The 13,100-nt window shown below is 43.0% G+C and overlaps 1 protein-coding gene across 1 annotated transcript in view; it reads left to right on the top strand.

The window, feature by feature from the left end:
* The first annotated feature begins 5,527 nt into the window (after positions 1 to 5,527).
* The window catches only part of GNG2 (G protein subunit gamma 2), a 113,554-nt gene continuing 105,981 nt past the window's right edge, over positions 5,528 to 13,100 (top strand). The window contains exon 1 of the mRNA XM_055304572.1: positions 5,528 to 5,732. The gene's annotated coding sequence lies outside the window, so the exon portion shown is untranslated. The remainder of the gene's footprint in view (positions 5,733 to 13,100) is intronic.

Below are 13,100 nucleotides of genomic sequence, written 5' to 3'. Positions count from 1 at the left end.
GCCAGGAAATCAACAAAGACACCAAGACAGAGGCCTCCAAATGTTTTCCTTTGTTCTCCAGCCTTTGTTAACCTATTTACTATTGAAATACATCGCTCTCTCTGGTTGACATATCTGGCCCAGAAAAATCAAATGTGTTGCCTTTCTGCCTTGCCTGCAAATGATGAGAGTTCTTACTGTATCGCTTTTCTTTCAAGGCACTTCAAAATAGTCTACTTGTGTGATGTTAATCTCATCCATCCGTAGCCTTTAATTCTCATATTCCTTTCAACAGTCGTTTTTCCAAGGCTTTGTGGTGCACTGTGTTCTCTAACCTCTGTCATACTTTGTTGCTGACTCCCACTTCTTGATCCTGTTGCTGGCTTCCTGTTGTCCCTGATTTTCTGTGTGGATCTTCAGAGACTTTGGAGAGGGAACAGGTTGTATTTTGCAGAACTGCTGTTTCTGTTTTTAGGGTAACAATGCATTTGGTTTAAACTCTTTCATCAACCCTGTCAATGGTCCAGCCCCCACTTCTGCCAATGGAAGGTCTGGAACATTTTCACCTTCTGGGAAGACCAGAACTGCAGACACATTGCAAGCAGTGTCCACCTGGGCAGTGTCTAGCCTTCTTCAGCCTGGCCAGACTCCCCCAGTCGGGCTCCGCATCCAGGCCTTACTGACTTACTTCCAGCTCTGGCTCTGCCTCCCTCTCCATCTCCAGGCTTCTTCCTTCCTGCATCCCCCCATACCTGGAGTCTTCTCTAGCTTCTGGGTTGGCCTCCTCCACTGCCAGCTTCCAGCAACCATCGGCCTCCCAACCCACCCCCATCCTTCCCAACAATAGTTGTGTTTGTTTTCTCATGAGATGTTAGGAAAGCAAATTTCTAGAACTCATTCATGAGTGACAACCTCCCCAGGGCTGGATGCCTGAAACATACACATATATACCTATGGGTTAATGAATGTATATATGAAATTTCAAGCAATATCAGAGAAGTATCCTATTCCACTTAATCTGCTCATTAGCACTGCCCAGGCTAAAGGGAAAGTAGAATTCTTGCCTCTAGAGGAGGACATTTGATCCTCTAGAGGAAGCCCTTGGCCACTACTATGCAAACCCCTCATCCTACTAGCTTTTCTGCTGGACCATGCAACAGGGACTGCCATTTCTCATTAGTGAGGGGCAGCCACTCTCTCTTCAAGAAAAAACTCCTCTCTCTGTCTCCTTCACCCCCTGACTCTCTAAACCAAACAGGATTCAGTCTTCTTGACTCCTAACAGCCAGGGGTAGGCTCAGATCCCTGGGCAGAGGCAAGGACCCTGTGACACATAGATCTGAGTGGGACAAGATTTATTAATATCTGCATTTATTAACATCTTCACTCTCCCTTCCTTTGTGGCAGCCCACATGTGCACTCCAGGAGTGGCTTTTCTGGCACGGTTTATGGCTCCTGTCCGGTACAATAGAATGAGAAACGATAGGCATCCAAACTGAGACATGGACAGAAAAGTAGGGAGGGCCTTGTCAGAGAGTGCAAGTCAATCTAGTAAAGAACTAGTAGGCATGGCGAGGGCGGGGGAGAGAGAGGAACAATATTGTCAAGAGAGTGGAAAAGAGTTTGGGGATCTGGCATATGAGAGCCTCTGGGACAGCTGCGAGTTGGCAAAAACTGGAGCGTGCAGGAGGGAATGTGAAAAGTGTTTTTGGCTTATAAATTAGTCTCTTTAAAGTTCATCCAGAAATGTAAGTAAAGAACAGCTTTCTTTCCTTTTTTTCTATTTCTTTTTAAAATTTATTTTTTAAAATCACTTTTTGTTGCCAGATTGTGCTTCCTTATAAGCAAGTCAGTGCAGACATAGAACTGGGATTCACCTATAACAAAAATTCAGAATTTGGCATGCAGGTACCATGATTTTCTGCAACTTGCAAAAAAAAAAAAAAAATCAAGGGATTATTGTCTCTTATCCCATGACCAACTTCTCATATGGGAGACTTCCCTTTTCTTCCCCTCCCCTACACCCAGAGGAATACAAAGGCAGGTTTGGAATTTCTGCCAATGATGCCTTTTTATTATCCAAACATCAGTTCCCTACCTGCTCTGTGACAAGCAGAGATGAAGAGCACATGGGCCTAACTTTAAGGGGCTCAAATAGGAACAGGTGAAGTGGACATATGACAACTCATGAAGAAAGTCATGCAGCTTACACTGACATGGAGCTAGAGGCGAGGCACCGTGCCCTCCCCGAGCAGGAAACACGGGAACACCGGGCACTGCCTGTGTGGTCTGGGGAGGCTTCTGAGCGAGGCTGAGTCTGAAGGGATGAGGAGGGGTTGCCAGCAGGCAAGATGGAAGAAGGAATAAGGGCATTTCAGGTCAAAGAAAAGAACATGGTCCCTTTAGACACCTGCTGTGGAGGTGGAGGTGGGCTGGCAGCAGTTTGTATAATAAGATGAGAGTGTAGTCAGGTGACATTCTGGAAGGCCCTGTGTGTTGGGCAAAGGAATTAAGACTACTGTCTTGTAGGCAATGGGGAGGGGAGATAGTGACAAAGCTCCATAGGACAGTGACAGTATCAACTGCTCATTTTAGGAGTGTATTTCTAGTGGGCATAGCTTAGAAGAAAGATGGCGGTAGAAGGACAAAGTAAGGAGTCATGCGGTCACATAGGGGACAGCAAAGCGTTTATGTAATAAGACTGTGGCAAGGAAATAGAGGGGAGGGATTTGCTCAAGGGGATAGCTTGGTGGTGGGGGCGCGAGGTTGAGGAACTTTCAGACACTGCGTAACAAAGACAAATGATTTTGACAGCGTTCTTCTATCCCTTCTGTGGGCAACTGGTTTGTATTCCTCATTAAATGGACTGGAGAATATAGGTTTGGTTGAATATAAAATTTGGGGAATTTTGGAGAATATAGGTTTGGAGAATATAAATTTTGGGGAATGTTAACTTCAAGGGACATTCAGCTAGAATGTGCAGTAATGCAGGAGAAATGTCAGGCCAAAATGATAGCTTCTTTATGGTCATCAACCTCTTCTACGTGGTAGATGTAAGAAATATAAGGTATCAATGCCTATAAATAGAACCCTTGATGAATGGTTTTTGTGTTATGCATTGATAAAATGCAGCAAGGACAGGCTCATATTTAGTTACTGATGGCATGAACTGTTAATGGTGAGATGTAATTGTATCTCCTAAGAAATGAACACGTAGGGTGTCCTTACCATGCTTATGTTAAGAGATCTGAACTGGATTAATCTTGGCCAGGCCACACACTATATATTTTTCTTCTCCAGAAAAAGGGGTTTTTAGGAACAGTTGAAAGCAATGAGGTTAATGACAGAAAGAGACAATCTCAAAATCTAGTTTTCAGCTGTGAAGACAGGTTGGTTGGTAGTTCACAACAGCCAAGTGAACCTACTACGAGTTTTCTTAGGGCCAGAGGTGGAAGAGCTAATCAGAAGGCAACAGGACAAATTCCTGGCTGATTTCATTGTCTGAAGGAGATTTTCCTGTATAGATGATGTAAAGGTAAGTACCCCAACCACTCTCTACTGGTTGAGAGAGTATGTGAGAAGGAGAAAGAGAGAGAGGATTAAAAAAAGAAAATAAAGAGACCTGTTGGAATCCAGAGTCAACACCAAAATCCACTAGTCTAAAATTAACCAGAGATTTGTTTCCATAATCTTTCCAACCATTAATAATTGTGCTGCTTATTTTTTTAGGCCTTGTATCACATGCATTGTATTTAAATTTTTATCTAAAAGCTTTTGGTAGCCTTTGACATGAAGATTCCTGATTTGGAGGTAATTCATGTCTGATTTTCATTGGGTTGCAGGACGCACTGGGAATCTACGTCCACTCTCTGCCCCTACTACAATTCTGTTTGCTTGTGGTTCAAAAGTAGTTTCTTATTTACAATCTTAAAACAATTCTTTTTGTAATTTTCTGATGTTAATGAGTCGATATTAGGGTCCTTTTTTGATAATAAGATTTCCAGAAAGAAAAGCAAACTCTGTTCATGGAACATCCAATCAAAACACAGGGTATTCTGGGAAGGTCTCAGAACATTTCATAGAAATTAAGTTCTGTACCTTCCAGGTGAATGTGCTCAAGGTGGGTTAGCAAGAGACCTGCTAGAGGATTAAGGCAAGAATGGATTTAAAGAAGTGGAGTTGGGGAATTAACTCTGTTGCCTGAGGAGGATTAGCTTTCTAGGCACTAAAGCCTAGAGAGAAGTTTAACAGCACTGCCTGGATCCTGGAAAGATTTTACCCTGCCCCCAGGCCATGTTTAATCTGTAGCTTCCCCAAAGCACATTGTGTTCATATTGAGGGGAGAGTGACTCCCAAACTGAATAAATTGTCACCGAGAGCATTGGGGGCTTAGTGATGAATATACTAACTGTGGGGCATCCAGAAACCAAGGACAGGTCCTGGTGTGACTGCTGCCTGTCAAAGTCACTGCTGTCTCTGAGCTTCCACATCCCCTAAGAATAACAAGAGCTAATATGTACTGAACACTTCCTAAATCTCAGAGAACCATTAGCATTTCGTGTACATCTCATTTAATCCTCACATTCTGCTGTGGGACATGACTATAATCCTCTCCATGTTGCAGTTGAGGAAATCAAGGAACCCACAAGTTAAATAGTTTACCCAAATTCATATGGTCAGTAATGACAGCTTGGGTTCCAGTCCTGGTGGACAGACGCCCTTTCCCATAACATCACACCACATCCTAAAGTGAGGGGAAAGGACTAGAGGATTATGAGGGTCCTTAGAGCCCTACCAGTGTGAGTGAGTGTGTGTGTGTGTGTGTGTGTTGGGGGGAAGGGGGCAGAGATCTATTTGTAGGCTAGGAACACACAGCATTCAGCTCTACCCCATTCCTTCGGACCACGGAGAATCTTTTGGGACTATGTCCTCGCTGCCAGGCTACAGGTAGCCGTGCAGGACTTGGTTTAGCTCCCGTGCCCCACAAGGATACTTAACAGGGCCATTGCTTTCTGAGCATGTGGGTTAAGCAAGATCTCCCTGGTAGTGGGACCTTGGAGAAATGAAGCTGCTGGAATGTTGGCCACAGAGCAAAATGCTGCAGCAAGAAGCTGCAAGCTGCAGGCTCCCAGCTAGCTGTCTTGAAAGGGACCACAGTAAATCAGGAGCAGCCACTGAGGCTGCTGCTGGATTTCAGGGCCAGAACCTGGCCAGGGGCTGTGGACCCCCAAAGCCAAGAGCAGCAGCCTCACCACCACCGACTGGCGCCTGGGGGGCCAGGCGAAGACGCTGACTGCGCCTGGGGAAGGGGGCCACTGAGCACTGGCTCTCTGGACGCTGCAGTCGAGGTGAGGGGGTGACAAGGGGAAGGAAGGAACCAGAGGCACCAGAGCGACTTGGAACAAAGGGGGAGTAGTGGGGTGCTGGGCACAGCAGGGTGAGCAGCGCGGGAGGAGGCGAAAGCGTGAGCTTGAGTGAGAGGGGGAGAGGAAAGCAGCTAAGAGCTACCAAGAAGGGGAGGAAGTGGGAGATGCGCCGCTTCCTGTAGAAAGCACGATGACTGAAGACAAAGCTGGGTGGGGACTAGTCCCTGGGCTGCAGGCGCCGCCGCTCCACACGCACAGCGCGCAGCGGCGGCCGCTCGGTGGCAGCTCCTGCTCCTGCTCCTGCTGCGCTGGGCGGGCCGCGCCGGGCTCGCTGCACGCTCGGCTCCCACACCCGCACCAGCGCTCCGCGACCAGCCGCCCGCCCCAGGTAAGGGCGCCGCTCCTCCGCTTGCTCCCTGCTGGGCGAGGGACGGACCACCGCGGCGGGCCAGGGCAGACCGGGACTGGCTTCAGGATTGGGGGGAGTGATCAGGCTGGGCTCTTGCAGAGGGCTTTGGAGAAGGACCAAACGTGCGGCACGTTTGCTTAAAAAGAAGGCTCAGGAGCGCTTAGCTTTGGCGATTCGTGGGGGAAAACGCGCTCGATGTAAGCGGCCGGGTGCATAGTTCTCTTGAAAGAAAAGCAGGGATCAGTCGAAATCAACTGGGGCTCTGAGGCTGTGGGCTCATCATCTGAGCGTTGCAGTCTCCTGGTTTTAAGGGTGTAAGTGGTGGAAAACGTTATCTTTCTTACACATTGGACTGAGGTGTCTTCTGTTCTGCCAGTATAGTGACTGTGATTTAGCTTTTTTTGGGGGGGGGACGCGGTTAAATCCTTTTGTACTCAGAATTTGCCAACAAAGACTGGAATTGCGTATATGAGGGGCAGTAGTTACCGTTTAAAAAAAAGGTGCCTTCCTCCTTCGGCTCTGTGCAGCTGCTTTCAGGATAGCCTCAGAAGCGAGCTACCATTTGCGGGTAGGTCTCCTCCTAAAGTTGCATCCTTTCTCTAAGGAGCGTGGGAGGTTTAACTTGTCCAGATTCAGATATGTATGGCTTTGATGCTTATGTAGATTTTATTCATCTATAGGTCAAGATGCATATTAATCTCAGTGAGGGATAAAATGTACAAGTGGAGCTGGGTTATTTCCTTACCTATATACCCCATAAACAGAGCCAAGTAGTAAAATCAGAATGTGATTTTGTTCTTTGGTTCTCTTGAGCAATGGATCCTGTTAATGAGAGTCCATGACCATGACTTGTTCATATTTATGAATGATATGTGAAAGTACAATAAAGAGCTCTAACAGATTGAAAATGAAATTGCAAGATTTCTTTGGCAGGTTACGTAGCAGGAAGAGTTTACTACCCAAGTGAAGAAATGATTTAAGAAATTAACCTTTGTCTCCAACAGAAAGTGTGGGTGAGCAATAAATGGTCATTGATAAAAGGTGTTTTCTTGAATTTTTAGAATGAAAGGGGATACATTTTCAAAGGAAAGAAAGAACTGCTTATAGTGGAGTAAGAAAGAGTAAAAAGGTCATATTTAGACACTCATAAATTCTCAAAATGTAGGTTTTTTTAAACACTAAATATGCCGTTGAGAGTGTATATGCTTCCTCCTGTATCACCATTCTCAGGAAGAGCTGTAAGGTCTGTTTTTTAGTGCCATCTTTCTGAAATTGATTTGGCGTCTCAAAATTTGTGATGTAGCAGCACATTTTGAGAGATAAGAATCTTTAGGTACTAAAGAAAAAATATCTACTTTTCTGAGGTTACTTATTAAATTAAACTTGCACTCTGTCTAAGGGGCAAAAGATTGCTGGTGTTGAAACCATGGAGTTTCCCTGTGGACTCATTGAATTTAATCAAACCTGTAGGCAAGATAAGTCATTCTGTGTATTTCACAGTTGCACTTCCCATTTCCCTCCTAAAGTATTAAATATGGAAAGATAATCTTCCACAGAGGAGATATAGGGGTTGATCTTGGATCTGAAATGCCGCTACTTGGAGTTCCTGACTGAGCCACCTATCATTAAACGAAGTGGAAAGTTGGGAAGCTGGGCTGTATGAGGATGGGGCTCACCCCTTGGTACTTACTTATCTACAGGCTGTGTATTCACTAGATTGTGCCAACACCCTGCTTTGTTTGGGAATGTGTAGACAATCTGCGTTGTTCTCTGTGTGTGTTTCACAAAGAGTAAGAAAATGAAACCTTGGCCCTTAGGCACAGCAGAGTCAAGAGGGCTCCCTGTTCTCTTTCACAAAACGGTTAAGAGCTGCCTATTTTCTGTACTGCACAAAACATTTCCTTAATTGTTAAATTTCATCTTGAAGCACAACATGAGTGAGTAACAGCTGATCAGTAGCTGTGATGGTAGAAGGTTTAGGAAAAAGATAAAAATGCTTCTGTGCTATAAAATGAGACTGTTTCCACTTGTTCTGGCCATATGGAATATTGAAAGACATAATGCTTTTGCCCAGGGTATTCAGGAGCTTTTGAGGGAGTCGACCTACACTGAAATTTTAATCGTACCTTTTTTTTTTTTTTCTGCCATATGGCCAATGGCTGAGTGGAAACATGACTCCATTATTTCATGGCCAGCCCTGGGCCTCATATGGTGGGCACACAGTGAATGTATTTGGTTGACTGACTTTTTCAGCCTACTTCAGAAGGCAGGTCTAACTTTTAAGTATAAAAGCTCTATCATCAAAGCAGAAAGCCAGTTCAAAAAGACAACTATGGGGTAGAATAAAAGAACATCATGGAATGAAAAGAACACTGGCTTCGGCTCTGAGAGTCAGGCAGATCTGCCTTTGAATCCTACCACTGGTTCTTACTACTTGACCTGGTACGTTAACGTTTAAACCTTAGTTTCTTTGTTGTAAAGAGAATTTAATAGTACATAATCAAGGTTTGGGGTTTTCTTTGTTGTCTTTTTTTTTTTTTTTTTTTTTTTTTTTTTTTTGCTGTTGTATGTGACTATGTGAGTGCCTGGTATGAGTAGTAGGTACTCAGATGTCAGTTTTTCTTCCTGGGTGGCGAAAGGAAAAGTTAGCATATTCTCAGCCTTTACCACTACCTCCAAGGTTCCAGGAGACCTTTTTTTTTTTTTTTTTTTACTAGAGTAAAATATGTATAACATAAAATTTTCCATTTTAACGATTTTTAGATAAATTTTCTGTGGCATGAAGTATGTTGATGTTGTTGTATGACTATTACTACTTATCCATCAGCAGATCTTTTTCATTTTCTCAAACTGAAACTATTCCCATTAAACAATGACTCTCCATTTTCTCCCCCTCACAGCCCCACGCAACCCACTATTCTTTCTGTCTCTGAGTAGGACTACTCTAGGTGCCTCATATACATGGATTTCTACGGTATCTGTCTTTTTGTGACTGTCCTCATTCACTTGCCATCATGTCTTCAGAGTTCATCCATGTGGTAGCAGGTGTCAGAATTTCCTTCTTTCTTTAGGCTGGATGATATCCCATTGTGTGTATATTGCCATGCTTTGTTTAGTCATTCATCTGTTGGACACTGGGGTTGCTTGCATGTTTTAGCTATTGCAAATAATGCTGCTATGAACATGGCTGTACAATTATCTGTGTGAGTCCCTGCATTCACTTTTTTTGAGGCACACCCATAATTGAATTGCTGGATCAAATTGTAATTCTGTTTAATTTTTTGAGGAATGGCCATACTGCTCCCCGGTAGCTCTACCATTTTACAGTCCCATAACAGTGCACCAGAGTTCCAATTTCTCCTCATCCTCACCAACACTTGTGTTTCTTGGGGGTTTGTTTGTTCTTGACAGTAGCCGTACTAATTAGGGTATGAATTGGTATTTCTTTGTGTTTGCAATTTTCCCTAAGGATTAGTGATGTTGAGCATCTTTTCTTGGGCCTATTGGCCATCTGTATATCTTCTTTAGATAAATGTTTATTCAAATCCTTTGCTCATTTTTTAATTGGATCATTTTTCAAGGAGACATTTTTAAATGGCAAGATCTCTTGACATAGAGTGTCCTAAAGATCCTGATTATAATATTTGAAATTAGTCTCCTGCATATACCAGTATTATCCCTGCCCAAGTAAAATACTTCTCTCAGGAGTAACTTTTAAAATCAAAAGGAGAGAGGCACCTGGGTGGCTCAGTGGTTGAGCATCTGTCTTTGGCTCAGGTCGTGATCCTGGGGTCCTGGGATTGAGTCCTGTATCAGGCTCCCTGCAGGGAGCCTGCTTCTGCCTCTGCCTATGTCTCTGCCTCTCTCTGTGTGTATCTCATGAATAAATAAATAAAATATTAAAAATAAAATTAAATAGAGAAAGTAAGAAAATCTGCAGAGCTCCTGATAATTGGTGATATCAAGAATCTGATAGTGGAATCCAAATTCTTATTCTAGACTGTCACACCAATGACCCTGCTGGTCAAATGTGGACCAGGCTACTACAAAGGAGGCACTGGGGGACTGTTCCCACATCTTTCTAGTCTCCACTCATTAGATGGATGAGAAAGAAAGCCCCAGTAGTTGGCAGGTTTGGAAAAAGGGGAGAGAATCTAAAGTATTAAATTATTCTTCAGTTTATTCTAATGGAGAGGATTAACCTATGGAGAAAGGGCTATAGTAGTTAAACAACAATAGATTTCTGAGAGAGGCTTCTACTAGCAAAATGTGATTCTAATCTAAATTTCACTTTTGAAAATAGAGAATCCTTCTGAGTTTCATTTCCCACTATACATTTCACCCTTGATTCTGAAACTGATGAAGCAGGGTGTGAACAGGGCTGAGGGGAGTTGCACAGGAAGATGAAGGGGTCTCTGTTAAGAGCAACAATATCTGAGATTTATGGTGTGGGTATGGAGGTTGACCTTGAATAGTTTGAAGAGCTCCTGACCGATCATAGGTGAGTTTCTTGTAATGCAGTCTTTATGTGTGTTGGTTGGTTGAGTAATAAACCCCACTTTATTTAATTTGCAAATCTATTTATTCTACAACTAGTGGGAGGATCCATGACTGGCTTTCTAGATCCAGGTGGAGAAGGGAACTAGAACTTTGTTAAGACTTAGTCCCTGGCTTGTGGCCTTCTAGAATGGTACAACTGAAAATGACCTAGGGATGAGCCTGGTATGTTTCAAACCCTCCATGATGGATAATAGAAGAGGTCCAGAATTTAAGTTGCCTTTTTAGAGCTGCACAGATGATTGATACCTTACCCCCAATTCAATCTCCATTTTCACCTCCTTTCATATTAGGGCAAATGGACAGAGAAAGCCTTTATACTCGGGATGTCTAAGTGGCTCGTTAGTTTAGCGCCTGGCTTCGGCCCAGGGCGTGATCCTGGAGTCCCAGGATCGAGTCCCACGTTGGGCTCCCTGCATGGAGCCTGCTTCTCCCTCTGCCTGTGTCTCTGCCTCTCTCTCTCTGTGTGTCTCACATGAATAAATAAATAAAATATTTTTTTAAAAAAAGGCAGCCTTTATATTCTGTCACTTTTAAAATTATAAGATGAAATTATTTTGTTTAAAAAGTAGACCATATTGGGGATCCCTGGGTGGCTCAGCAGTTTGGCGCCTGCCTTTGGCCCAGGGCGTGATCCTGGAACCCAGGAACGAGTCGAGTCCCACATCAGACTCCCGCCATGGAGCCTGCTTCTCCCTCTGCCTGTGTCTCTGTCTCTCTTTCTCTATGTCTATCATGAATAAATAAATAAATTTAAACATTATGGTCTACTTTTTTTTTTAAAGATTTAACATCCTATGTATGTATGCAGTTTCTGTGTTCAAAATTGTTCAAATGTAAAGATGCCACAGTGGAATTTAAGATTCAGATTTTCAAGTAAAAGCATTGGAGATATCTATACATTTTCCCAAACTCTTATGTTAAAGAAAATGAGTTATATTTAATGGGAGTCATTGTTCAGACACTCTCTAGGGGACTTCATTAAACACTAAAAAAGAGGGATCTCAATCTTAAACTCTAGTGATAACACATTTCTTAGAAATGGTTCCACTGTATACCAAGGTTTGAGATAAGACAGGATCAGCTCTTTTATCTCTTGGCAAATATATGTAAACAGTCAAGCTCTTAGTGGACAGGCTTGGGAAAACCAGTCCCTTGACCCCTTCCTCCCTGTTCTTTGGCCTTTCCTTGCCTTCCTGCCAGCCTGCTAGTCAGGGTCAGACCTTCCCACAATCCTCTCCTCAGGCACCTGGCACTCTGAGCTAAGGAAAAGGGTCAAGAACTGGCTTCTACTCCACAGTGACTGCAACATCAGCAGGGCCATGTCTCTTCTTTGAAAACCCTTTTCTTCTTTTTTTTTTTTAAATTTCATATTTTACTGCCCTCTGTGCATTTTCAGTAAATCTATTAAACCCAACTCCTACCTTTATTTTTTACAGATGGCCTCATTTCTATTTATCTTAGAAGGCATATATTACAGGCTTTCTCAACCTCACTACTTATCACCTCAAAATTTCTCTGTGCCTCCATTCATTCTCTTACCCTGTCTTCCTAGGTCAAATTAACACACCCTTTTGCTCAAGCCAGGAGTAAACTCTCTACTTGGACTCTGCATTCCATTTCCTTTTACTTGGTAGAGGACTATGTTCTGACAATAATTCTATCTCTTTCTCATGTATTTGGTTTCTTCTCTTTATTGGCCCTTTCTCTTTGCCTGCACATATGTTCATACACATAAATTCATACATATAAATTTAAAATTAAACCTGCTGCCAACAAAGCTTCTCCTTGACTTTTATAACCTCTACTAACCTGTTCTCCTTCTACCTGTAGAGGCAGAAAAATAGTTTTCCCACTATCATTCTAGGTAAACATCTGGGAACCCTGTAACAAAAGGCAGACTAATAAGAGAAAAAGCAAATATGTTTATTAACATGTATACTTCTTGTATACATGGGACATAACCAGGGAAAAGTGAGTAACTCTCAAAGGTGGCTTAGAATTCAGGCTGAAATACTATCTTTAGCTAAAGACAGAGGAGGAAGAGTAGAGGAGGCCAGTTATGGGAAGATGACCAGGAAAAACATGGTAAGTAAGAGTAAGATTCGGTATGTAGACTTAAGTTCATGCCTGTCTACTGATGAGAGTTTCTAGTGATTTAGTCCTCCTTCCCTTTCAGGTAGGAGAGGGAGGCACTTCTATAAATGGAGATTCCCTTTATAAATGTAAATTTCCCTTACACACACAGTAACTTCTACTCTGTTTTCAGAATTTCTCCTGTGTCTTTTGTTTCCCAAAATAGCCTACTCAAAATAATCCTTATGTCAAAGAGGCATATTTTGGGGCAGTATATTGTGCCACCCATCACAGGCCACTAGAGGCTCCCAACTTCCCTATTAACTCCTAAGTTCTGCTCCCTAAAGATGTTTGTTCTTAAGACTTGATTTTTCTGCCACTTAATCTCTCCCTCTCCCTTGATCAAATCCTTTACTATGATTTCAGTCATTGTCACCATGCAGGTCAGTTCCAAATCTCATCCTTCATCCTGAACACTCATCTGCTATTGAGACATGTACATCAAGCACCCTACAAATATTCAACGCACTGGAAATGAAACTCTCACGTCTAAATCAGTGCCATCATTGCCTTTTACCACTCAAACCCAGCTCCTACCTGATTTCCTGACTATTAATGACACCTCATTCTCTCAGTCTTTCACTTATGAAAACTCAATTTCAGTTTTTCTCAATGAACAGTCCAAGTTGTAGCCAGTCCCACAGCTTTTTGCAC

Source organism: Nyctereutes procyonoides, unplaced genomic scaffold (genome assembly GCF_905146905.1).
Source record: "Nyctereutes procyonoides isolate TBG_1078 unplaced genomic scaffold, NYPRO_anot_genome, whole genome shotgun sequence".
In the NCBI taxonomy this organism is placed as follows: domain Eukaryota; kingdom Metazoa; phylum Chordata; class Mammalia; order Carnivora; family Canidae; genus Nyctereutes; species Nyctereutes procyonoides.
This window is presented reverse-complemented; position numbering and strand designations above follow the sequence as displayed.